Source organism: Microcaecilia unicolor, chromosome 1 (assembly GCF_901765095.1).
Source record: "Microcaecilia unicolor chromosome 1, aMicUni1.1, whole genome shotgun sequence".
Lineage (NCBI taxonomy): Eukaryota > Metazoa > Chordata > Amphibia > Gymnophiona > Siphonopidae > Microcaecilia > Microcaecilia unicolor.
In genome coordinates, this window is record NC_044031.1 from 598,913,805 (window position 1) to 598,939,750 (window position 25,946).

Here is a 25,946-nt window from a genome sequence, read left to right on the forward strand (position 1 = left end):
ATTGTAATCCGATATATATAGGCTGCAATGTTACTGCTCAAAGTAAACTCCAAATGCTGCAGAGCACAGCACCCAGGTTGAAAATATAAGAGAGTAACACCACTATTAGTTAAATTGCACTGGCTTCCTCTGCAAGCAAGGTATATCGTTAAGTTGTGCGTTTTTGTTTTTCCTATAATATACGGTGATGCTCCAGTTTATATGGAGAATCTGATTTTATTACCGGATTGCAATAGATTGAAAACAGGAGGACACTTTTTAGAGTTATCATATCCTAGGATGAAAGGTGTGTATAAATCTGTGTTTTCAGACATCTTCCAATAACAATCTGCTAAGTGGTAGAATCAATTACTGCCTTGTGACTTTGGGCAAGTCACTTAACCCTCCATTGCCCCAGGTACAAATAAGTACCTGTATACAATATGTAAGCCGCATTGAGCCTGCCATGAGTGGGAAAGTGCGGGGTACAAATGTAACTAAAATAAATAAATTACCAGCCAAAATTAGGACAATGCTTAATTATGGTGTGTTTCATCACATTCTTAAAGTTTTTTATTCTCAAAATATGTATTAAATAAAAATTAAGCATTCTAAATTAGGAATGCCCAGTTTTCCCCCTGTAGACCACATATAACTCTATTTTGAGAAATTGCTTGGAAGAAGAAATTGAATTGAATTGAATAAGACCCCCTTCCCCTGGCCTACCATCCCTGGAGGTCCAGTTTGGATGATCAGGGCAGGAGTGAAGCCCATTCGCTCCTGCCCCTTGTGGCCGCCTAAAGAAAATGGCTGATAGTGTTGGCACCTGTATAACTAAGTGGGCCTAATAAGAACAGTGTTTGAGCTGTTCTAAATTTTCTGGCTTAGCTATGTGGGTGCTGGCACTGAATATTGCTGGACCCCGCGTAACTACTGAATCCTCCCCAGTTCCATTCCCTGTATCGCTCCTGACCTTTCCATTTATGGGTGGTCAAAGCCGATATTCAGCTGGAAAGTATTTTTTGTTTCTTTACTTTACTTTACCAGGTGCTTATATTCCACTCATACCTTGAGAGGTTTGGAGTGGATTACATAGTGAAGAGGACATCAATATTACATAATAATGGATTTCCAGGCGGTCAAGATAATGGCAGATTTCATAGTGAAGAGCGGGTTACATAGTGAGAAGAACATCAGTATTACATAGTGAGGTTTATAGACAGTTTAGACATTGGCATTTTGTGTGGTGCCGATGTCTACCAACTAGATGTGAGAGCATCGCAGAATACAAGGTATAGAAACCAGGATGGTTTGATTAGATATGAAAAGGTTTTGCCAATTGCATAGATACAGGGGGACATTCTGGAGTGGCTTTGGAATTATTTCGGTTGACAATTGTGGAAGCACGTTTAGGAGAGTTTGGCAATATGTATTTCTTGAATAAGATGGATTATAGGATTTTATGGAATTAGGAGTAGCAGTTGATGTTGTGTATTGGTGCCAGCAGGGAGTTCCAGAATTTGATGGCTATTGCTAGTGTTCTGTCATCTAAGTACCTCTAGATATATATTAGGAGTTTGTCCTCCTGAATATATCCCTACAACCCTGGGGGACTCCATTATCTGCAGTCCAACTTTCAGAGTATGATCCATTCATTCTGACCAGATATGATCTGTATATTAAGAAGCCAGAGAACCATTTAAATACATGACCAGTTATGCCAATGTTGTTTGGGATTGTTAGCAGTAGTTTGTGGTTTACCACATCAAAGGCACTGGAAAAATTGAACTGCATGATGAGTGCTTTCATTACCTTTGCTCAAAGGGTATTTATGTCGTGTATTAGTGAACATAGGGTGGTCTCTGTGCTGAAATTGGCTCGGAAGCCTGATTGTGAAGTGTGTAGTATATTGAATCTCTCCAAATATTCTGTTAGTTGTACGGTGACCATATCTTCCATTAGCTTTATCAGGAATGGTATGGATGCTACAGGATGATAGTTGTTCACATTGGCCCTGGGTTCAGTATGGGTGTAAGGATAATGTTCCCCATAGATCAAGGGAAGGAACCTCTGGAGAGGGAGTCGGTCAACCAGTTATTGAGTATAGATTTGAATTTTGAAGAGGTGCAGATCTTGAGGTTTGTTGGGCATACGTCTAGGAGGGAGTGGGATTTCAAAAATTTCCCCAATTAGTTATTCTAGGTCAGACCATTTGATAGTGTGGAAGTTGTTCCTCATCATATCAGTTGATATTGTCGTATTGGGTCATGAGTAGTTATGTATTCATTGTCAATGTTTTTACTGAACTTTGCTCAAATTGTGTTGATTTTCTTTTTGAAACAGAGGGCTATTTCTGCTGTTGGAGTGGGTTCCTGAGTTGTGGTTGTGATTTTATCCACATTTGTTAGATTGTTGACTATTGAGAAAATACTTTTGGTGTTGGCAGTGTCATTGGTGATCAGTTTGGAGTAGTAACGATTTTCGACATCTGCTAGTTTGGCTTCATTTATGGATGCTGATTTTCTCCAGTCTGTCATGGTTTTGTCTTTTTTTCCAAATTATTCCCAGGCATCTGCATGTTTTCTTTAGCAGTAGAAGTTCTGCATTGAACCATTTGTCCTTACTAGCCTTTGATTTTTATTATATTTTCATGGGGGCCATACTATCTAGAATAGTCTCAGAGATCTTATTCCACTTTTTTAGTGTTGTTTTATCACATCTTGAGCAGTAGTCATCTATCTTCTCCCAGAATTTTGTACTGTCTACCTTTCCTCTGGTATAGTATTTTATTTTGGCGTTGTTGGGGTTGTTGTGACTCTATTTTCTGGTGTTCACACTATGTTGTGTCCAGATGATGTTGAGATATAGTAGGCAGTGATCTGAACAGATCTAGGGGGAGACCATTTTCCCATTTCTATGTGAGGGCTGGATATTGTATTTGTAGTGCATACTACTAGGTTTGGTTGGTTTCCCTTTTCGTGAGTGGCCTGGCCTTGTGGGCTGTAGAGCTCTAGAGATTTGAGGAAGATAAATAGATCTTTGAACTCAGGATCATGTGTCATATTTAGGCGCAGGTTTATATATCCTAGTAGTAGGGCACAGATTGATGTTTGTGTTCTTGGCAAGGAAGTCAAGGAAATCAGTATTAGCTTGGCACCATCTCCCCAGTGGGCAATAGAATAGTATACATGTTAATGGTTTTATGAATTTATTAATTGCAATATGTCAGCTTTGGGAAATGTGCATCTATATCTTGCACTTCGATTTCCATTTCTATTAGTATGACAGTTTGTCTATATGGGCCTGGAATGTGTTTGCTTTTTGCAGGGTTTGTTTACTGAAACCGTGAAAGGGTATCTCGTCTCAGTCCCCCCGCCTTGAAGCTCCCATCACCTTGTTAGAGATGATGTTATAGAAGGCCAATCTCAGTTTTTCTGTCCAGGACTCATTCAATCCTAGCTATGCCACTGATTTCAAAGCTTTGGCCTACAATCCTAAATTTGACTCCAGAACCTTCCTCTATTATTGTTAACTTCAAGTACCATTGAAGCTGGCTCCTGATATCTACATAGCACCTGAGGTCCACCATTTTTATACCAGGCAAGCATGTTAAAAGTGATTCTCATGTCTGCCAGCAACTAAGCTATCTATATTTCTAATGATTGTTTCACCAACTGCATGATTGCTTCATTGAATCACCAGCTATATATGCAATCTGGTTTAGGATGTGCTGCAGAGGGTGTTGAGGGAAACTCCAGTACTTTGGAATGTGAGGACAATGTCAGGCAGACTTTTATGGTCTGTGTCCCACAAATGACAAGATGGATTTGAATAGGCTGGAGCGGGCTTCAATGGCAACTCCAGTAGTTGGAACCTAAGGACAGGGCCGTGCAGACTTCTATGGTCTATGTCCCAGAAATGCCAAAGAGACAATGATCAAGTATTTTATATTGTTCTGTCTGTCTGTCCTAATTAGATTGTAAGCTCTGTCGAGCAGGAACTGTCTCTTCATGTTCAATTGTACAGCGCTGCGTACGTCTAGTAGCGCTTTAGAAATTATAAGTAGTAGTAGTAGTTATATCACATTCATTACTGGTTTAATCATGACTTGATATTGAGTGTTGGGCAGACTGGATGAACCATTCAGATCTTTATCAGCCGTCATTTACTATGTTACTATGTCATAACTGTAGTTCTAACCTTTTCTTCATGGATACATGCTCCGGAAGGTGTATCCTAGGTGCAATAGGATAATGCATCAGCTTGAGAGCAGGTCCTAGAACAGGATTATTTCCTGACACACCAAGGTAATGCTCTCCTTCCATGTGACTTTTATCCTCCTAGGAAGCACAGAGTGAAGATGAAACTGCTCTACAATGTACCTGATAGTCTCCTCTGTATACCTCTCTATATCCCTCAGCTCCTCCAGATCTGACACTAGACTATAGATGTATTCTTTGAGAGCCAGGCGCTCTTTCCAATGAGTTCACATGTACAACCTTTTACCAACTGGCACTACACGGTACTAACATGCCTACCAAGATGATCATATGTGTGGCACTGAGTGTGAAAGACTAGGTAGCCCTCCTCTTGCTTATCTGTTCTTACTGGCCTTCCCTGGGTCAGTAATTTCTGTACAGAGGGTTGCCCAGGTGCAGCCTGCAGTTATATGAATAGACAGTGCTGCAGTTTTTTGTCTAATTGTTTCAACACTTTTTTTTTTAATCTATTCTTTCCTTTCATACAATTGTAGTTCTTGTCTGCTGATATTTTAGAACTGAAAGTGACTTTGACATCTTAGGAAAGGCAGTATAGCAAATAAATAATAAATAATAAACAATACTGGATTACTATCTCCCCTTAATTTTTGTTACCTGTTTAAAAATTTTAAAAGAGCAGGGATGTTCAAACTAATGTAAAATACCTTTAGCCTATTGTTTGTTTTGCTTGTCAATGATTTTCAAAGGCACAAAAGCCAAAAAAAAAAAGAAAGAAAAAAGGAAAAAAAGATAGATGTCACCAAAAGCTGACTTTATTAATAAACTGAAACAAAAAAAAAAGCACATGGAACATTTGCTCCTTGGTGTGATATTTGGCTTTTTGTGTGCTTGAATGATCTTCAAAGGAATAACATTTTATTTATAAGGACCTGGTTACACACTTGCAAAGGCAAACACCATATTTACTCTTGTTTCCCTGCTAGTGTCTGAAATTTGATATTGTAAATTTACTCAATGTGCAAATAAACTCTGGAATTTGTTGCCAGAGATTATGGTAAAAAGGGTTTAAAAAAGGTTTGGATAATTTCCTAAAAGAAAAGTCCATAAGCCACTATTAAGATGGACTTGGGAAAATCCATTGCTTATTTCTAGGATAAGCAGCATTAAATCTGTTTTATAGTTTTGGGATCTTGCCAGGTACTTGTGACCTGCATTAGTCACTGTTGGAAACAAGATAATGGGCTTGATGGACTTTTGGTCTGCCCCAGTATGGTAACACTTATGTACTTATATTCTTATGTACAGGAAATCGATCTGTGTTGTGAGAGCTTAGATGCATGCATTCTGATGCTCTAGCTGCTGGAAAGACTGCAAGGTTCTGAAAGCTGAAGTTTAGATGGTTTATGGTGTCCTCTGGATCCCTCTACTGAGACTGCTGAGAGGATTATACAGATGAGAATTCTGGTCCCAAGATTTCAGGGATGTGAAGGCTGAAGCCTAGATGGGTTACAATATTCTCTGGACTACACAGATGAGCCTTCTGGTCCTCTGCTCTGGGAAGAGTATGGGGTTGTGGACTTATGGAAACTCCATTACTTATTCCTGGTATGAGCAGCATGAAATCTGTTTGCTCTTTAGGGATCCTGTCAGCAGGTACTTGTGACCCTAATTGACCACTATTAGACTCCAGACACAGGGTTAACCTTCAGTTTGTCACAATATAAAAATGCTTATGGATGGATGGATTTATGAGGTTAAAGCTGTGAAAGCTGAGAACTAAATGGGTTACAGTACCCTTTGCAGTCCTCAGCTGGGACTGCTGGGAGGATTATTCAAATGATAATTCTGGTCTTCCATTGCTGGGAAGACTGAGGGATGTGAAACCTGAAGTTTAACCAGTCAGATTTTCAGGATACCCATAATAGGCCTTATTCTATAAAGGATATGCTCCTAAATTTAAGCTCCTAAAATTTACACTCCTAAATATGCGCTCCTAAATTATGTGTAATCTATGTTCCTATATACATTTAGTAATATAAATTATTCTCCTAAATTTATGAGTGTAAATTTATGAGTATAAATTATGCTTATAAATTTAGGAGTGTAAATTCTAGGAGCATAAATTTAGGAGCATAACCTTTATAGAATAAGGTCCTATGTCCTCTGGAGTCCTCTGCTGGGGCTGCTGGGAAGATTTTGCATATGAGCCTTCTGGTGTTCTGCTGCTGGAAAGAGTCCAAGGTTGTGGAAACTGAAGAACAGATGAGTCACTGCATCCTCTTGAGTCCACTGTTGATGCTTTTAGAAGAAATATGCAGATGAGCCATCCATTTAACTAAGTGGTTTTAATTTAGGGTTGCTTTCTCACAGGCCTAATTTAAGCTGGTCAGCTACATGTATAGGTTGTGATTCAGTAAATGGATCCCAGAGTTAGGCACCAGGATGATTCACACTAAGCTAGCTTCTATGAAGCATAGTACCCATTACAGAATATTAAGGGAAGGGAATGGGATTTGATATACCACCTTTCTGTGGTTTTTGCAACTACATTCAAAGTGGTTTACATAGTATATACAGGTACTTAGGGGCAATGGAGGGTTAAGTGACTTGCCCAGAGTCACAAGGAGCTGTAGTGGGAATTGAACCCAGCTCCCCAGTCTACTGCACTAACCACTAGGCTACTCCTCCACTCACACATTTCATGCTTAACGTTTGGCATCAGCATTTATCCTACCAAAAGCTGCTGTAAATGCTGATGCTCATCTAATAGCAGTTAGGCACACAAAGGACAATATTTTATAACATGGACCCAAAAAATACAGGGCAGCGTATCTACAAAATCCAACATGAAAACAGACAAAGCAGATCAGTAGTAGGTACAAACAAATCTTTATTGTAGAAATTCAAACCACTACAATGCCCAACACAGGCCGTCTTTCACCCTTAAAGGGGCTTCATCAGGGACTATGTGGTGTGTTTAAAGATCTTCACAACAAAAAAAAAATGAATACCCTTTTGGATAAGACACTATAGCAGATTAAAAAAAAACAGCACAGGGGTTACACAGTTATCAAGACACTCTCCAGGAGATGGCAGTGTGTTTAGAGACACATAGCTGGTTATTTATCTGCTATGGTCTCTTATCCAAAAGGGTATTCATTTCTTTTGTGGTGAAGGTCTTTATATATACCACATAGGCCTTGAGGCAGCCCCTTTATGGGTGAAACACAGCCTCTGTTGGGCATTGTATTGGTTTGAATTTCTACAATAAAGATTTGTTTGTATCTACTACTGATCTGCTTTGTTTCCACAATATTCTATAATAGTAAAAAAGGCCCGTTTCTTAACGCAATGAAACGGGCGCTAGCAATGTAATGAGTGCCTGTCATTAATGTTTCCACGGTTGTATTCTGAATATAATTGTTGTTTACATGTGTAAGATTTCTTTATATACAATATTTTTTGTGTAAACTGTGTTACAATGTGGTAAAAGTTTTCCTTGTTCAGGCCCTTCAATCAGTTTAACAATCACATCAGAAGAACTCCTTACTCGTGAGAATGCAACATACAGTTGCCCATGTGAGAGACTGAGAGTGACAGTGTGTTTTACAGACAGTGTAAGAGAGAGATACACAGAGTGATTGAGTGTGTGTGTGTATGCGTGCAAGTGACAAAGTGATTAAATGTTTGTCTTCCCTTCTGTTCTGTGCACTTGCCTCCACTGATGTTCATACCTCCCTGTATATGATTGTTTGTTAGAGATAATCAATCCACTCCACTTCCCTCTGCCAAGTTCTGTTCTGTCTGATTGGTTCTTCTGTTTGCTTGGCAACTATTCAGCATTCCGTTTCCTCGATGTGAGGGCGGGGACAGTGAGAGCCAATGAAACGCTGAACTACAAACTTATGAACCCTACACTGCCACAGTGCCACAGAGTCAGCTTCAGAATGTTGGAGGTGCTTTTTATTACATAGGATATTACAGCTAAATTCTAGGAACACAACTGACCCACCCATGTCCTCCCATGGCCATTCCCCCTTTGGAGTTGCACACTATGAAATTTGGACACACATGTTATAGAATAAGGCACAGTGCAGATCTATTCATAATTCTTAATTTCTAATAATTGATATCACCTAATTAGCTAATTAATTTATGCACAGTTCTAGAATCTATGCCCAAAAGTATGCACCCAGCTTTGGATGATCTATATAGAATCCAGCAGATACTGCCTGAATATAACCACTATCTATATAGTCCGTCATTCTGCATTTGCTCCAATACTTTCTCCATATTGCTTTGGGGTCCTTTTTACTAAAGGGTTGCCGCGTGGAAAAGTTGTTGCCATGTGGAAACCCGGAACTACAGCCAGCCTTACGTGGACATCGGTGGTAGCTCCACCTTGAACACGCATCATTTCCGGCACTACAGAAAATAATTCCATAATTTCTAGTGAGGCGCTAACCCAGCAGTAATCGGGCAGCAGTTACTGCCGGGTTACCGTGATCGGGCAGCAGTTACTGCCGGGTTACCATGGGAGCCCTTACCGCCACCTCAATGGGTGGTGGCAAGTGCTCCTCCCCCCCCCTACATGGCCATGTGGTAAGAATAATCTTACTGCATGGCCATGTCGTTTGAAGGGGCTTTTTACCTGCTGAGGTAAAAGGGCCCTGTTAAGTGGCAAAAAGGGCTCCCGCCGCTACCGTGGGGTCCTTTTTACTGCAGCTTGGTAAAAGGACCCCTAGATGACTAGAGAGATTTTCAGTGGCACTCTCTGGATAGTGCTGCTAAAATTCAAAGCATCGGAGACATATGTGTTATCAGTAACCGCTCACATGCATTAAGTCCTTTAAGTTGTAAAATTAGGTGCTTACTTACCAGTTAATTAGGGTTCTAAAATGCAGCAATTCTTGCTGAGTACATTTTCCGACTGATCAAAATACAATGAGCTGTTCATCTATGAAGTTAGTGCAGAAGAGGCACAAACATATGGAGGGTCAAAGGCAGGCAAGGAGAGAGGTGAAGGACTACTCAGGAGAGTGAGGCTTTTATCCAATAACTAACAATTTTACTAATTTGTATACATGCATGGTGTTCTATGGGCATTTTATTTATTTATTTATTTATTTATTTATTTATTTATTTATTTATACTTTTCCAGTAGTAATTCAAGATGTATTACATTTGGATATAATAGATATTTACTAAGGGGGTCTTTCACTAATGTTTAGCTCAAGTTATCTGCAGCAGGGCCCATTTTATTCCTATGGGCCCTGCTGAAGAGAACTCAAGCTAATCTTTAGTAAAAAAAAAAAAAAAACCTATGTCCCTGGAGGACTCACAAACTACCTAAGACAATGGAGAGTCTCAAGGAGCAGCAGTAGGATTTGAGCCTTAGCGTCTCTGGTTTTCATCCCACTGCTCTAACCATTGATTAAACTATTATCATAGTAGATCAGAATTAAAATGTTACATATAAGATGAGAATTCAAATACACTGAAATACATCTAGATATCCAACACTGGAGTCTCAACTTTTAAACTCGGAATATAAAAAAAATAAAACTTTGACAGTGTTTTCATTTTTCTAAGCTTAAAAAAAAAAAAAATCCCTGCTTAAAATTCATTCCACCTAAAGCAGACAGCCTGAAATCTGAAAAGTTTAAATACTCCCCTGATATAATAAAGTGAAACCCCACTGGGCCTGTTGAGTTATTTCCAGCAGTTCTCCTTTGAAGGCACTGTTTCAGCATTTCTCTGTGGGCCTGCTGTTTAATGCCTGTTTCTGCATGGCTGAACCATGGTCTCTCTGTGTGAAATTCCCATTCTGCAGCCGAAAAGGAATGCGTGGAGGTAATTGGCTTCTCAATATATTTCTCACTGTTGTAGTTTGAAAAAAAAAAAAAAAAGGCTTTCAGTGTTCCTTCAGTATTTTAAAATGCAATGTATAAAATGTAAAGTGCAGGACGTTAATTCTAGGACATAGCAGGACCCACAGATTGGCTGCTCTAACAGAAAACAGCATTATTATTTTTTTAGGGTTATTACTTATGAGGACATAAATTTCTCTAGGACAGTGGGTGGTTGAAGTGTCCTTGGTATAGTATTTTAATAAAATATCCTATTATACACTTTGCAGAATGAATCTCCATTTATCTGTGGGGGAGTGATTTGCTTTGAATCCTAAAGGAGGAGTGGTATATGTCTATAATTTATTGTGCATCCTAATCCTTTTGTGAACAAAAATTCAGGGCAAGATAAACTATAATGTTTAAATTACAGTGGTTAAGCACAAAAGAAGGCAGCTGTGAGAAAGGATTTTGCAATTGTTCAAGTGCTATTCACACAACTTTATTTGGCTTTAGGTCACATTTTTTCGATAGTAGTTCAGAGTGAGTTATATTAAGGTACAGTCAATGTGTTCCTGTCCTTGGAGGACTTACAATCTGTCGACGATATTTAGCCAGTGGCAGTCAGCAGTCTTAAAGCTGCTGATAGCCATGGACTTAATTAGATCAAGATATTCAATGCTAGGTCATGTCCAGGTATCAACACTGAATACCCAGGTCATCTGCAAACCTGGAAGTTATCCAGCCCACTGATTGGGGTTAAAGTGGGTAGAAGCTTCTCTAGCCTGCTTAAACCCTTTAAATATGAATCTCTTAGGGGTCCTTTTACAAAGCCACGGTAAAAAGTAGCCTACGGTAGTGTGAGTACAACTTTTAAGTGGCTGGGGAAAAGGCTATTTTTTAATGGGCCGGGAAATGGGCCTGCACTAATATTAAAATTAGTGCGTGCCTTTTATGGCCTGAGCTCTTACCACCACCAATGGAATAGGTACATTCTGGGTGCCTAATTTTAGTTAACCTTGTTGCCTTCCACTTGTGTTTTGAACCTTGGTGAGTAGGTATTGCTATTGTACAGCTGTTCGCCAACCCCCCCCCCCCCCCCCCCAAGTGTTCTATGAATGCTGCCTCCACGAAACTCTCAGCTCTAGCCATCTCAAGAAGCAGAACTGGAGTTTCTAAATTCAGCCTACACTGAGTCATCAGCATAGTACATCTTCAATATATCTAATCTAATCTTAATTTTGACACTTTTAGACTGCATTTAACCAACAAATTCAGCTCAAAGTAGTTTACAACAGAAAATAAGAGAACATTTAAAATAAAAAGTCTAATTGAAACATCATATACTTACCTGCAGCAAGAATACAAGGTATTCCTGAACTCTGGAATTATTGAATTTGACTCTGTCAATTTTATTTGGCCCTGCCTCTATCCATGATATCATCAGTGGAGTCCTTTAAGAAATGGAAGCTTCTTGAGGCATGACAGCTCTATATCTTTCCTGTTTGTGTCCACAGAACTGATAACATTAGCATTTTGTTCTACTAGGTTTTCTTAGACTCTTTGGAGTTATTGAATTCAACTCTGCATCATGGTTGGCCCCACCTTTATTCATGACATCATCAGCCGGGGCCTTTAAAAATAGCAACTTGTGGAGCTGTCATGTTGAAAGGACATGCCAAAGGGTCACACATCTTAGTTTGCACCTTCACTGGACCTGAGAGGGACATGAATGTTTAGATTTTGGAGTACATATTGAATCAGTATGAATGAGTATGTCTGAGTTTTGGACAATGGGGCCCTTTTACTAAGCCACGTAAGTGTCTACACGCGCCCAATGTGTGCCAAAATGGAGTTACCACTCGATTATCGCATGGCTCTTGTGGTAATTTCATTTTTTGTGCACGTCCAATACACGCATCTGAAAAATATATTTTATTTTTGGTCATGCATAATGGACGCACGTCAAGTGGCATTTGACGCGCATAGGTCATTACTACCCGGATTCTTTACCGCTAGGTCAATGGCGGGCAGTAAGGTCTCAGACCCAAAATGGACGCGTGGCAATTTTGATTTTGCCGCACATACATTTTTGGAAAAAAAAGGCCTTTTTTACAGGCTCGCTAAAAAATGGATCGGCATGCGCCCAAAACCCGCGCCTACACTACCTCAAGCCATTTTTCAGCATGCCTTAGTAAAAGGACCCCAATGTTTTTTAATTATATACAACCAATTTTGGGATATGGTTGATATGCTACTGCAGAGGAAGTAGGTTAAGAGGAAGGTAAAGCCATTATAGATCAGGAAAGAGAGATGTTTACCGGTCACTCCCATAATTTCAGTTAATAAGATACTAGATGTTCATAATCAGTTACTATATTTTACGTATATAACCCGCACCCATGTATACCCTGCAGAAAAAAAGGCAATTTTGTAATATACCCCACACCTGTGTATACCCCACACTTGTTGCAACAGAATGCAACATTATATATTACTCCTATTGAAAAACACTGATTGTGTAAATAAATTCATGTATAACCCGCACTCGTGTATACTCTGCACCCCTTGCAAAAAAAAAAAAGTAAAATTATGTATAACCCATAGGTTATCTATGCATAAATACAGTAAGCTGTGACTATTGTAATGAGGGCTCAGTGATTAACAAGGCTGCATTTATTGTGGAATAAATACGAGATTATGCTCTCAATGTTTTATCACAGAAACATAGTGGTCGGTTATACAAGGCCCAATTCCCAGATGTATTAATTTGAGGCTATCTCAAATCTTACTGTACACTGCCTTGAGTGAATTCCTTCAGAAAGGCGGTAAATAAATCCTAATAAATACATTTTCATATTAATATGTTGTGTGATCCAGCTACAAGGAATTTTATTCTTTTATATGATAATTAGATTTGAATTCACATATCAACTCTACCACACATAGGGGGGCCCTTTTACCAAATGGTGGTAAAAGGTGGCCCACAGTGGCATTGGCACATGGGTTTGCCGCACGCTGAGGCCATCTTTTACCACTGCCGGTAAAAGTGGCTTTTTCCACAGGAGGCAGTAAATGGTTGTGTGGTAATTAAAAAGTTGCCAAGCAGCTATGTACTGCTAGAGCCCTTACCGTCTACTATTTAGAAGGTGGTGAGGGCTCCAGCAGTAACCTGGAAGTAATAATCGGGAAGGATGTGGCGCTGCCCGATTACTGCTGGGCACACCCCCAGCACTAGAAAATGAAAGTGTATTTTCTAGCAATAGAAATGGTGTGTGGAAAATCCAGAACTACCGCCGGGCTCCTGGGTGAGCTTGGCAGTATGGCGACTCACTGTGTGACAAGCCTTTCGTAAAAGGGCCCCATAATACAGGACATCTGTTGGATCCAATATAGGCTCTGGTCATATAAAGAATACTCAGGTTGTTTTTAATATTAATTTATCATCGTTGTGTTGGCCTTTCTCAAATAATGATCCACACCACCCAAGAGATGCAATCAAGGTCAATATAAAACTTCACGAGTGAGCAAGAGCAACATAAATGCCAGGTTAAATTGGGGAGAAACTTAGTGAAAAGATCAACATTGTAAAAGTGATGAACAGGCATGAATACTTGCCACATGCCTGCCACAGATGCCTACATAGTCGGGGGTGGACAATGTTTGTTTGTTTTGTTTATTTATTTTATTTTATTTATACAACTTGCATACTACAATATACGTTTGTACAGAAAAACACATGATTTTTAATAATTTATATATTTTTCTTTTATTTAAAATTTTTGTTATTGAAAAGTATTATTTTTTTAAACTTTATTGTGAATGTTATGTTGGGTGGCGGAGCAGGTGGGGGAAGAGAGGTTGGTGATTGGGAGGCGAGGATAGTGGAGGGCAGACTTATACGGTCCGTGCCAGAGCCGGTGATGGGAGGCGGGACTGGTGGTTGGGAGGCGGGAAATACTGCTGGGCAAACTTGTACGGTGTGCGCCCTGAAAAAGGCAGGTACAAATCAAGGTAAGGTATACACATATGAGTTTATCTTGTTGGGCAGACTGGATGGACCATGCAGGTCTTTTTCTGCCGTCATCTACTATGTTACTATATGTAAGCCAATCAGAAGTGTAGATGAACTAGGATATAGAGGGTCCCTTTTACCAAGTGGCAGTAAAAGGAGCCCTTCGGTGGTATCAACGTGTGGGTTTGCCTTGTACTGAGGCCCCCTTTTACCACCACCCAAAAAAAGGAACTTCTGTATGGGGGACAGAAATGACCTTGTGTTAAGTGAAACACTTGCCACGCAGCCATTTCCTGGTGGAGCCCTTACTGCCTCCTATTTAGGAGGTGATAGAGGCTCTGGTGTGACCCAGCTGTAATTGGGCAGTGCACTGTACTGCCTAATTACCCCTAGGCATGCCCCCAGTGCTAAAAAATACAAAAGAATTTTCTAGACCCTAGTTGCTATGCGCCAGAAGCCAGAACTACCACCAGGCTCCAGAGCGAGCCTAGCGGTAGACCCGATTTGGCACATGGCAATGTGGCTTTATTGTAGCGCTGCTTTGTAAAAGGGCCCCAAAATATTTTAAATAAATTAATTAATTAAATGAATGATCTGGATGGATCTTTTGCTTCTTTTAAAAAAATATTTATAAGTTTCAAAATATTACAATCAAGTAATCCTTGTATAGAAAGCAGAAAAAAAAAGAGAAGTACAGCTAAAAGAAACAACAATATCAATTCACAGTACTCTATTAAGTACAGAAAAAAATTGGCAAAAGTCCACAACTAAGAGGATCCAATACTAAATGGAAAAAAAAGGAAAATCTAAAAGAGAAAAATGACAGGCAAACCTAAAATGTGCTACACTTCTACAAGAGAATAATTCTAACGAGACCCAATAGAGATCCATTCCCAAGAACTTGCTACAGATACCCACCTAGTAGCCAAAAATTGGGTTGTGAGGGTTCCCAGAATATATACTTATTATATTGATAGTGTACAATACATTTACAGGGAAATTTGAGATAGAAAGAGGAATCCAATTGAATATAGTCAAAGCAACAAAAATTGTCTATGTCGTTTCTGAGAATATCTTGATACATCCAGGAAAATCAAAACCTTAATTCCCCTAAATATTTTCTCTTTAGATCTGAAATAAAGCTTAAGTAAAAAATCACTATCAGCAGCAGTAGCCAAACTTACAACCAAAGTCAACTTCTCTAGGTTCCAATGCATCGAATGTTAGTTCACCATTTTGCACTTACCTTCCCCATGTCTGAGCTGGCAAGTAATAAGCTTTAACAATTGCGGAATCAATTAAAGAGATATATGTCCATCAAATACACCTTAAAAAGATCTTTTGCTGATATGTTTTGAACACAGAGAATATTCAGTATTCTCAAATTTACACTCCTTGTAACGTTGTCAAGATTCTTCATCTTAGACAGCATTGTTGTCAAAACTGACACATAATGATTGCTTTGCTTGTATTTGAACCCCAATCTGACGATCCAAATGTATTTGTCCTGCCTTTAAAGTAGCTAATTCCAGTCCAAAGAATTCTCTTTTTTTCTCTCATTTAAATGGGGAGTCAAATTATTAATAACTGGAAAGAGAACTGTTGCTAAGTCAGGTAAAGAAAGCCTTATATAGTCATTACCATAAGTTTGTGCAGAAGTAAACTGGGAAGCTTCTGTGTATCCATCTTAAGTCTGCAATCCCCTTTCAGCTCAAAAAATGACATCACTCCATGGGATGAACTATCCTCTTACTCACCAGCAGATTGTGCTTCTTCCAGTAAGCCCTATACTCCTCAAGCAGGCAAGCTCATTGCTCTCAGCTGAAGGATAGAGTTATTTGTCATGTTTGTCTGTCCTAATTAGTGTAAACTCTGTCGAACAGGGACTATCTCTTCATGCCCAGTGAACAGCACTTTGTACGTCTAGCAGTGCTGTAGAAATGATAACTAGTAGTAGTAGTAGTAGTAGTAGTAATAGTAGTTACCTCATGCCTCAAGGATCATTCCTGCCCTCCACATGCAGTTGTAATATCTAGCAGGGTCCATAAGTACATAAGTGTTGCCATACTGGGATAGACAGAAGGTCTATCAAGCCCAGCATCCTGTTTCCAACATTGGCCAGTCCAGGTCACAAGTACCTGGCAAGATCCCAAAACAGTGCAATATATCCTATGATGCCTATCCTAGAAACAAACTGCGGATCTTCTCCGAGTCCATCCTAATAATGGCCTATGGACTTTTTCATTAGGAAGCTATCCAAACCTTTTTTAAACTCCCTGAAGCTAACTGCATTTACCACATTCTCTGGCAACAAATTCCAGAGTTTAATTACACATTGAGTGAAGAAATATTTTCTCCAATTTATTTTAAATTTACTACTTTGTAGCTTCATTGCATGCCCCCTAGTCCTAATATTTTTGGAAAGAGTAAACATGAGATTCACTTCTACCCATTCCACTCCACTCAGTATTTTATAAACCTCTATCATATCTCTGTTCAGCCATCATTTCTCCAAGCTAAAGAGCCCTAGCCGCTTTAGCCTTTCCTCAAAGGGAAGTCGTCCCATCCCCTTTATCATTCTTGTTGCCCTTCTCTGTACCTTTTCTAATTCTACTATATCTTTTTTGATATGTGGTTTCCAGAATTGTCCACAGTATTCAAGGTGTAGTCACACCATGGAGTGATACAAAGGCATTATAATGTCCTCATTTTTGTTTTCCATTCCTTTCCTAATAATACCTAACATTCTATTTGCTTTTTGTGCCGCTGCTGCATACTGCACGGAGGAAGGGTGTTTTCACATATATTTAAGAAAGTGCTTGTATAATTTTATGTAAATTGTAATATTATATTTAAGAGGGTTCTCAGAGTATTACCTCACCCAAACGAGACTACACAACCTTGATTGTTTGCTTTAGACTCTAGGGGTGGTTGAGCATCTCAATCATTGAACCTCTCCGTGTTTTTTTTATTATTTTTTGTTTTTATACCAATACTTCTCAAACCCACTCTATAGTGCTCTAATAACAGTTCAAAACATTCAAATGATAATCTTAAAATGTTAAATGTGAAAACCACTCACTTCCACCTCTTGATCCACTTATCCTCAGTCACTCTAATATCAAAAAAGGACCTAATAGAGGTATAATCACAAAAAGAGGCACTTATCATATTCATTTGGCTTTGGTTAGTTCTCCTTTAGGTGTTTGAAGCAACTGCTCTCTTATGTTCTTTCTTAATTGCTCTTTTATCCATCCACCTTGCAACCGAAACTCTATATTCTCTCCTTGGATCATCAAGAGTCCAACTCTGCAGGGTTTCATTAAAAACTTCCTCAGGAACTCCAGATAAATTTCCAGTATAAAGCAAGAAAGAGTAGCCTCTACCCTCTGAGTGCTGACTCACAGTTCTAAAGAGGATTATATCCGTTCCCAGGCAGGAAATGATGTCACCCTGAGCTTCTGTAATGAAACAAATAAAATACAGATGTGCGCTCACTAATACGCATTAAGACATCAAACAGTATCTCAAATCACTGTGTTCCATTCAATACAGTCATTCAACCCATTCGGGATTAACGTATTAAGCTCAAAGATCCAAAACTGTTCTTTTCTGGTAAGTATCTGCTGCCTATTCCCCCCTCTTATTGAACAAATCACCTGATCAATGACAAACCACTTCAATTGGTTAAATTGATGATTGTATTCCATGCAATGAGCAACCTTCGGAGCTGTGATCACCTGATTATGCAACCTACTTTTGTGTTCAGTAAGACGGGTCTTACGTTTTCTAGACATGCATCCTACATACCACAATTGGCAAGGGCAAATAATGTAGTATTAGTTCTATGATGGTATACTTTATTAGATCTGCTAGGATGACGCCACTCAGAACACTGTATAGTTTGTTCGCAAATTTGACAATGACCACAACTCTTATGCCCTTTTTCTGTTGTGGAAGTAAAATCAGGGTTGACAGGCACCGTATGAACTAGTGCATCTCTCAAGTTTTTTCCCCTGCGATATGCGTGTATAATTATAGTACAGCAAGAGACCCTCACTGGATGCCCACCGGAAGGGTGGGAAGGCCAGATTTTAGGACTCAGGCTGTAAAAATACCAGCCAGGTTTAAAAATCTATGACTGGCTGCGCAAGGACTTGCTTTTCCTGTAAGTTAATATGTGTCCCCGCTTGGGATCCATCCACTGGAATAGTGATGGGTCAATTTACATACCTTTAACAGCTAAAATAACTGAAGAAGTACTGACTAGGCCAAATAACAAGTACATGATTTAATATTTCAGAATCTGTAAAAAGCAGGTCTGAACAATGAGTCCTGACACAAACTGGTACAACTGTCACTTTAAATCAGATGAACAAAATGGAGTCTATTAGTTTTGTATAGAAGGCTACAGAGGTTATACAGGGTTCTTAAGATGGTGTGAAAAGTATTGCGACACAGACAGATGTGGAACTGTTATCTCAAAGCTTCCCAAAACATGCTGATAAGACTGCATGGGAAAGTAACATCTCAGAAATTGAGAGCTAGGTATCTCACCATTGACTTCTATGGAGAGTTTGTGTATAAAAGAGGGGACAATTTGCCATAGCTTTGGTATCCGCCCCAACGCTTATCTCAGACGGCGAAGCTCTGTCCGGTTGTACCCAGAATCTATCTGCTGAATGTACCTGATTAAAGTCTGTTGTGCAAATAAAATCCTTATTCCAAATGATGATTTGTGGGCTTAACTTAATGATGAAAGGCTGTAAGTATAAATGCTTTTGTTGCATCCAGCAGCTATCTCTCACTGCATTGTATAACTTGTAATCTGGTTCCAGTTTGTCATAAGGCTGGTACCTTTTCCTTAGCTCTAGTGTCTCTCTCAGTAGCAACTCCTCTTAGAACTTCACAACCCCCTGATTGCCCCAGTTCTAGGGCTATTTAGGGATGGAGTCAGATTAAGGTCACCCTAGCCTTCTTGGGGAGGGGGCTTGGGACCCCTGAATTCTCAACATGCGATACAAGGGCGTTGCTGATACACTGGATGAAATGACAGAACATCCCAGTGTTGATTGATAATACGGGCTATATGTGGAGCTAGATCAGTATAGGTCAAAACACATACAAATTTATCCAGGGGTTCTTCTTGTTTATCTTGAAGCAAAAGAGTGTGTTGGGCAAAACAAGCTCGTTTGTATGCCCTATGGATACATCGTTGACAGAACAATTCATCAGATGAACAAATACGGCGGAGACACAAAAATTGTCCCACCGGTAGTGACTCTCTCATGCGATAGGGATGATGACTATGGTATTCTAATAAAGAGTTACGATCTGTGGATTTTCGATAGACTGTAACTGATATTTGATGATCCTGCTTAAATACCAAAGTATCTAAGAAAGAGATCCGCTCGTAACTATGTTGCATAGTAAACCTCAAATTTTTGTCAATGGTGTTCAACCATGTTACAAATTGCTTCAATGCCTGTAGGGAAGAGGTCCATGTAAAAAAAGATATTGTCTATATAGTGATACCACGTGGTGATCTTCTGAAACCACCTAGAAATATACAAATTGTTCTCCTCAAACCTGCTGACATATACCGTATTTTTCGGACTATAAGACGCACCGGACCATAAGACGCACCTAGGTTTTAGAGGAGGGAAATAGGAAAAAAAAAATTTTCCTTTTTCCCTCCTCTAAAACCTAGGTGCTCCGGTGCGTCTTGTCCGAATCCCTCCCTCCGAGTTCGGGATCGCCCTCCCCCCGGCCCTGTCACCACTTCTCCTTACTCACGTCACACAATCTTCCCTGGTGGTCTAGTGACGTCGGGGCAGGAAAGAGCTCCCTCTTTCCTGCCCAGCGCGCTGCTCTCCATCCTCCTATATGCAGCCTGACGGTCTCGGCGAGATTCAGAATGGCCGCCGAGAGAAGTCAGGCTGCATACAGGAGGACGGAGAGCAGCGCGCTGGGCAGGAAAGAGGGGGCTCTTTCCTGCCCCGATGTCACTAGACCACCAGGGAAGATCGCGTGACGTGAGTAGGGAGAAGTGGTGACAGGGCTGGGGGGAGGGCGATCCCGAACTCGGAGGGAGGGAGGGAGGGAGGGAGGGAGGGAGGGAGGGAGGGAGGAAAATCTCTACCTTCGGACTATAGGACGCACCCCCCATTTTCCTCCCAAATTTGGGGGGAAAAAAGTGCGTCTTATAGTCCGAAAAATACGGTAAGTTGGCTACACTAGGGGTAGCAGCCGTTCCCATGGCCACCCCATGTTTTTGACCATAGAATGTAGTTACAAACAAGAAGTAATTCTTCAATAGGACCAATTCAGCTAGCTGCATCAAAAAGCTGGTAGTCACCCGAGATGTAATCGGTCTTTTCTGCAATATATTCTAAACTATATCCAGTGCTGCTACCTGAGGTATATTAGAATATAGTGACTCTACATCAAGAGTCACAAATATTATGTCCGCTGTTATGGGACCTATCTGAGTTATTTCCATTAAAAAGTGAGATGTATCTTTGATGTAAGATTATGCAGACGTGACAAATGGTTGCAGGTAAATCAAGAAAATGTGATAAAGGCTCCAGCACAGTGTCCTTCAAAGAGACAATAGGACATCCCGGCGGATTGATCAGTCTCTTATGTACTTTTGGGACGGTATAGAATATAGGCAACTTCAGATTCTTATTCTGGAGGTATCTAGCTTCTGATTTTAACAAGATACCTTCAGAAACTGCAGTTTAACATTTTAAGAATATCATTTGAATGTTTTGAACTGTTATTAGAGCACTATTGAGTGGTTTTGAGAAGTATTGGTGTAAAAACAAAAAATAATAAAAAACCACAGAGAGGTTCAATGATTGAGATGCTCAACCACTCCTAGAGTCTAAAGCAAACAATCAAGGTTGTGTAGTCTCGTTTGGGTGAGGTAATACTCTGAGAACCCTCCTAAATATAATATTACAATTTACATAAAATTATACAAGCAGTTTCTTAAATATATGTAGAGAGGTGTGGTAGCCGTGTTAGTCCACTCTTAAAGGTTATCAATAGAAATCAAACAAAATAAAACATGGAAAAGAAAATAAGATGATACCTTTTTTATTGGACATAACTTAATACATTTCTTGATTAGCTTTCGAAGGTTGCCCTTCTTCGTCAGATCGGAAATAAGCAAATGTGTTGGCAGATAGTATATATAAGAGAAACATCAAAGCATCACTTTGACAGTCTGACAGAGTGGGAGGGTGAGGGTATGCATGGGGACATCTGTCAGACTGTCAAAGTAATGCTTTGATGTTTCTCTTATATATACTATCTGCCAACACATTTGCTTATTTCCGATCTGACGAAGAAGGACAACCTTCAAAAGCTAATCAAGAAATGTATTAAGTTATGTCCAATAAAAAAGGTATCATCTTATTTTCTTTTCCATGTTTTATTTTGTTTGATTTCTATTGATAACCTTAAATATATGTGAAAACACCCTTCCTCCTTGCTTGGTATCCACTTTAAGAAATCTCTGGTTTATGTTTTGGAGAATAGTGATTGTTACCAGGGAATTATTTTGGGATTTATTGTTTGTTTAGCTGCTGCATACTGAGCAGAGGGTTTCAACGTATCATCAACAGTGACACCTAGATCCCTTTCCTGGTCGGTGACTCTTAAAGTGGAACACTGCATCACGTAACTATAGTTTGGGTTCCTCTTTCCCACATGTGTCACTTTGCACTTGTTCACATTAAACATCATCTGCCTTTTGGATACCCAGTCTCCTAGCTTCGCAAGGTCCTCTTATAGTTTTTCACAATCCTCTTGCGATTTAACAATTTTTAATAACTTTGTGTTGTCAGCAAATTTAATTATCTCACTAGTTAATCCCATCTCTAGATCATTTATAAATATGTTAAAAAGCAGTGGTCCCAATACAGACCCCTGAGGAACCACACTATCTACTCTTCTTCATTGAGAATACTGACCATTTAACTTTGCTCTCTGTTTTCTATGTTTTAACAAGTTTTTAATCAACATAAGAACACTACCTCCTATCCCATGACTCTCCAATTTCATCTGGAGACTTTCATGTGGTGCTTTGTGAAATGCCTTTTGAAAATCCAGATAAACAATATCAACCAGCTTACCTTTATCCACAAGTGAAAAGGTATCAATTGGGCCAGTAAAAGAAACTGTTGCAGAGAGAAGCTGAGAAGAGTCCTGTCTCTGACCATCCTTGTGCTTTCCTATCACGGTAAAGTATAAGGCAAGAAAAGCTTAAATTGGATGATTTAAAATTGAAAACATTCTGGACATTACAACTACATTAACATAGAAGATTATTACTTTGATTAAAATATTTTTTATACAGAAAGGATTTTACAAACTAATGATTTATCTAAGGAATTGTTTCTTGTGGTTAAGGAATTCTTTGGTAATGCTACAGAGGTGGAAAAAAAATTACTTCACTTGTTTGAAATAGTGATGACCTAGCTCTGTTTTTGTATTTTGTAATAAGGTCCATGATGTTTAAAATGACCATCTCATTTTAACTTTATTAGGTAATAGGTCGGATAATATTTGCTTCTCTGTGTTTGCTTACAGGATTAGAGTAAATTCTACAGCTATATTAGAAATTTATGTTCCAAATGAAGTGTTTTATAATACTTGTGACTAGTAAGCTAAAGAAAGTAGTATGATAGATTCATACCCAGCTTGACCTCTAAACACATTAGTTGACTTGAACTTTACTTAGTTAAAGGGCATGGCATATGGTTCATTACAAAAAGGAAAATTCCCTGCGATTTTTGACGCAGGCTGTAATTCAACCAAAAGTAACAGAGACTATTACCAGCAAAGGATCTTTCTAACTACAGACCTATTTCAGATTTACCAGTGGTGGCAAAGATCATTGAATCATGTGCTACAATTCAATTACAGAATTGCCTGGGAGATCTTGTTCCAGTTATAGTATAGAAACAAAGGAGTCCTTTTACTAAGGTGTGCTGAAAAATGGCTTATGGTAGTGTAGGCATGGGCTTTGGGCACATGCATAATCATTTTTCAGCACACCTGCAAAAAATGTCTTTTTTAAAGTTTTGCCAAAATGGACGTGCGGCAAAATGAAAATTTTCACGCATCCATTGTGGGTCTGAGACCTTACCGCCAGCCATTGACTCCCACTCCCTGAAGTCACTGCTACTCCTAGGAATAAATCAGTATCATTTTGAATCCACAGTCCAATAGTGAGATTACTTTTGCCCCATTCACTAGGTACCAAGAAGCATCCTGGTCGATTCTTCATGGGGGGGTTAGGGGTCTGAGGGATGACTTCAGGAGGCTAGGAGTCTGGTTTTTTTTTTTTGGGGGGGTGAGAGTATCTCTCGGGGAGGTAAAGGGGGGGGGGTCTTTGTTCAAGAGGGAAGAGGACAAATCATACACATTGGCCTCTTTAAGATGCCCTGTGTAGGCCTCTGAGCTGGCTGCAAAACCTGATGGTAAAATATAGAAGTTTACACAAACCTGTATTCCTACTGTAAGATGGGGAATGCCTGTATATTGTAAATGTTTAGCCCACCCATACTTCTTCCATAATGCACCCCATGAACTCTATGCTTTGGGGAAAAGTGATAAGATAGAAAAAATATACACATGTAAATTATGGCTTTCTAAAATACCTATTTACACATGTATATGATCTGCACATGCAAATACTGTTGTTTACATAGGGCGGTGCTTTTAAAATAATTTCCTATATCTAGATACCCATGTTTTACTTGTTGGAGTCAAGCATTTACACTTGGGAAAATGGTTCAAATACTAAAGGTAGCTGATTTTTAAAAATAGTTTAGCCACATTGAATTTTAAATGCACGAAAGAGGTGACCAGCTGGATCTTTTAGCATATACGGAAAATCCAGCTTTGAATGTTCTCATCGATTCAGTACATTGGAATCCTATTATTTGGTCTGACTATTTTTTGTTAGATTTAACTATAAAATGGAAAGAAAAATATGAATAGTTTCTTGTGTTACTAGGGGTAGGATTAATGTGTCTGATTTTTGGTCTAATATTAGTCCCATGTCTTATAGAGTACTTTGATTTTAATAATTGGAAAAGCGTCAGTGAGTAGATCCTAGATAAAATTATCCCATATAAAGAGAGGGTACTATTTCAAAAGAGACAGGGGAATCTATGATATGATGCTGAGCTTCATAATGAAACGGAGATATGTAGAAGCTTGGAAAGAAAATGGTTGAAGTCAAATACAGATGATGATAAATCGAACTGGAGGTTACAAATTGAACATTACAAATCTTTGTTAAAAGTTAAGAGAAAGGATTAGTATTCACTTATTCCCCTGGAATCTATATATGCAAATTTTCATACATGATTTAATTGAATAACCAACCAATTAGTGCCGATAATTCGGTGCTAACAATCATTGGTATTAATTAACAATAAATTACAACTTACACACATATCTTATTAGACATACTCTATAAAGATGTGTGCATAAATTCTAATATACAGATCCAAAAATGGTGTGGCCATAGGTGGCAAACACCCACAGAAGGTGATCTCTCCACAGGAGAAGCAAAGACAAACACAGTGTGCCGATTCAAAAAAATCAACTGACAGAGATAGCTGCAGCAACGCACTGCACAAAATATCTCTATTAACAGATATTTGACTGTGAGTCATCTGCTTTACAAGTTATTTTGCATCAAAGATCAATAGACCCCTGACGCAGGCCTTCACGGCTGAAACACATTACGTGTCGGGTTGTTTTTATTGATTTGAATAAAGACCTTGTTTAGGAAGACACCAACTGTGAGAGGACTCTTTTTGGATCCACTGTTTGTGGGGGTGGCCATAGGTGGGGCATGAGTGGGTCATGAATATATTGCCCATCATTTATATCCGAGCAACTTACAATAAAAACTAACAAAAAAGAAAACCTAAAAAGTTGCATTGTGCAAATGAAAAAGAAAGAAAGAAAGAAATTAAACTACAAAAATATATAACCATGGAATCCTAAAAACATAAAATTAGTGTTTGCCATTGCATCAGTCCAGAAACTGATGATATCCCAGCCCTGGGGGCAATCTGTTGCCCATCAAATTTCATCAAAAGCAGATTTAAAAAGAAATGGCTTAAGACCTTCCTTGAATCTAGTCAGTGCCTACCAATAGAACTTCATGACATTGATCAGGCAAGTCATTCTAAAAACTAGGTGCTGCCTGTTACTAAAAAGATGGTAGTCCTTATAGTTTCAAAATATACATGACTGAAAGATGGTATCATAAGTACATTCTGAATGATCCAAGTGTGTGTGATGGAGTTTATGGCATGAAGAGATGGAACAAGTAAAGAGGGTGCTCTGTCGGAATTCCTTTAAAGGTCAGTAAAGCAATTTTGAACTAGATCCAAGCAGAGAGAGGCAACCAGTGATCATTTTGAAGCAAATGAATTACTTGATCAAATTTATGTGACATGGTAAGAAGTCTGACAGCAGTATTTTTTATAATCTGTAAATGTCTGAGGCCAAAGGCACAGATACTGTAACACATATGACAGCATTACAGTAGTCTAATTTACTTATTACTAAGCAATGTATAAGAATAGTTGTATAATATTTAATAATTAGAGGATGTAATAAGCAAACCATATGAAGGAAAAAGAAACATCTCCTGCTCACATAGGATATGTGTGCCTTAAAAATTAAGTTTGGAATCCCTCCTTGAGGGAATCATTTAGTTCATCCACATCACCAGAATTCAAAAATATGAGTTTAGGCAGCACAACAGGAACTTTCTGAGCAGACAAAACTTCTGTCAAACAAAACAAATCACCAATCTTCAAAGGGAGAGAAGCCATAGGAAAT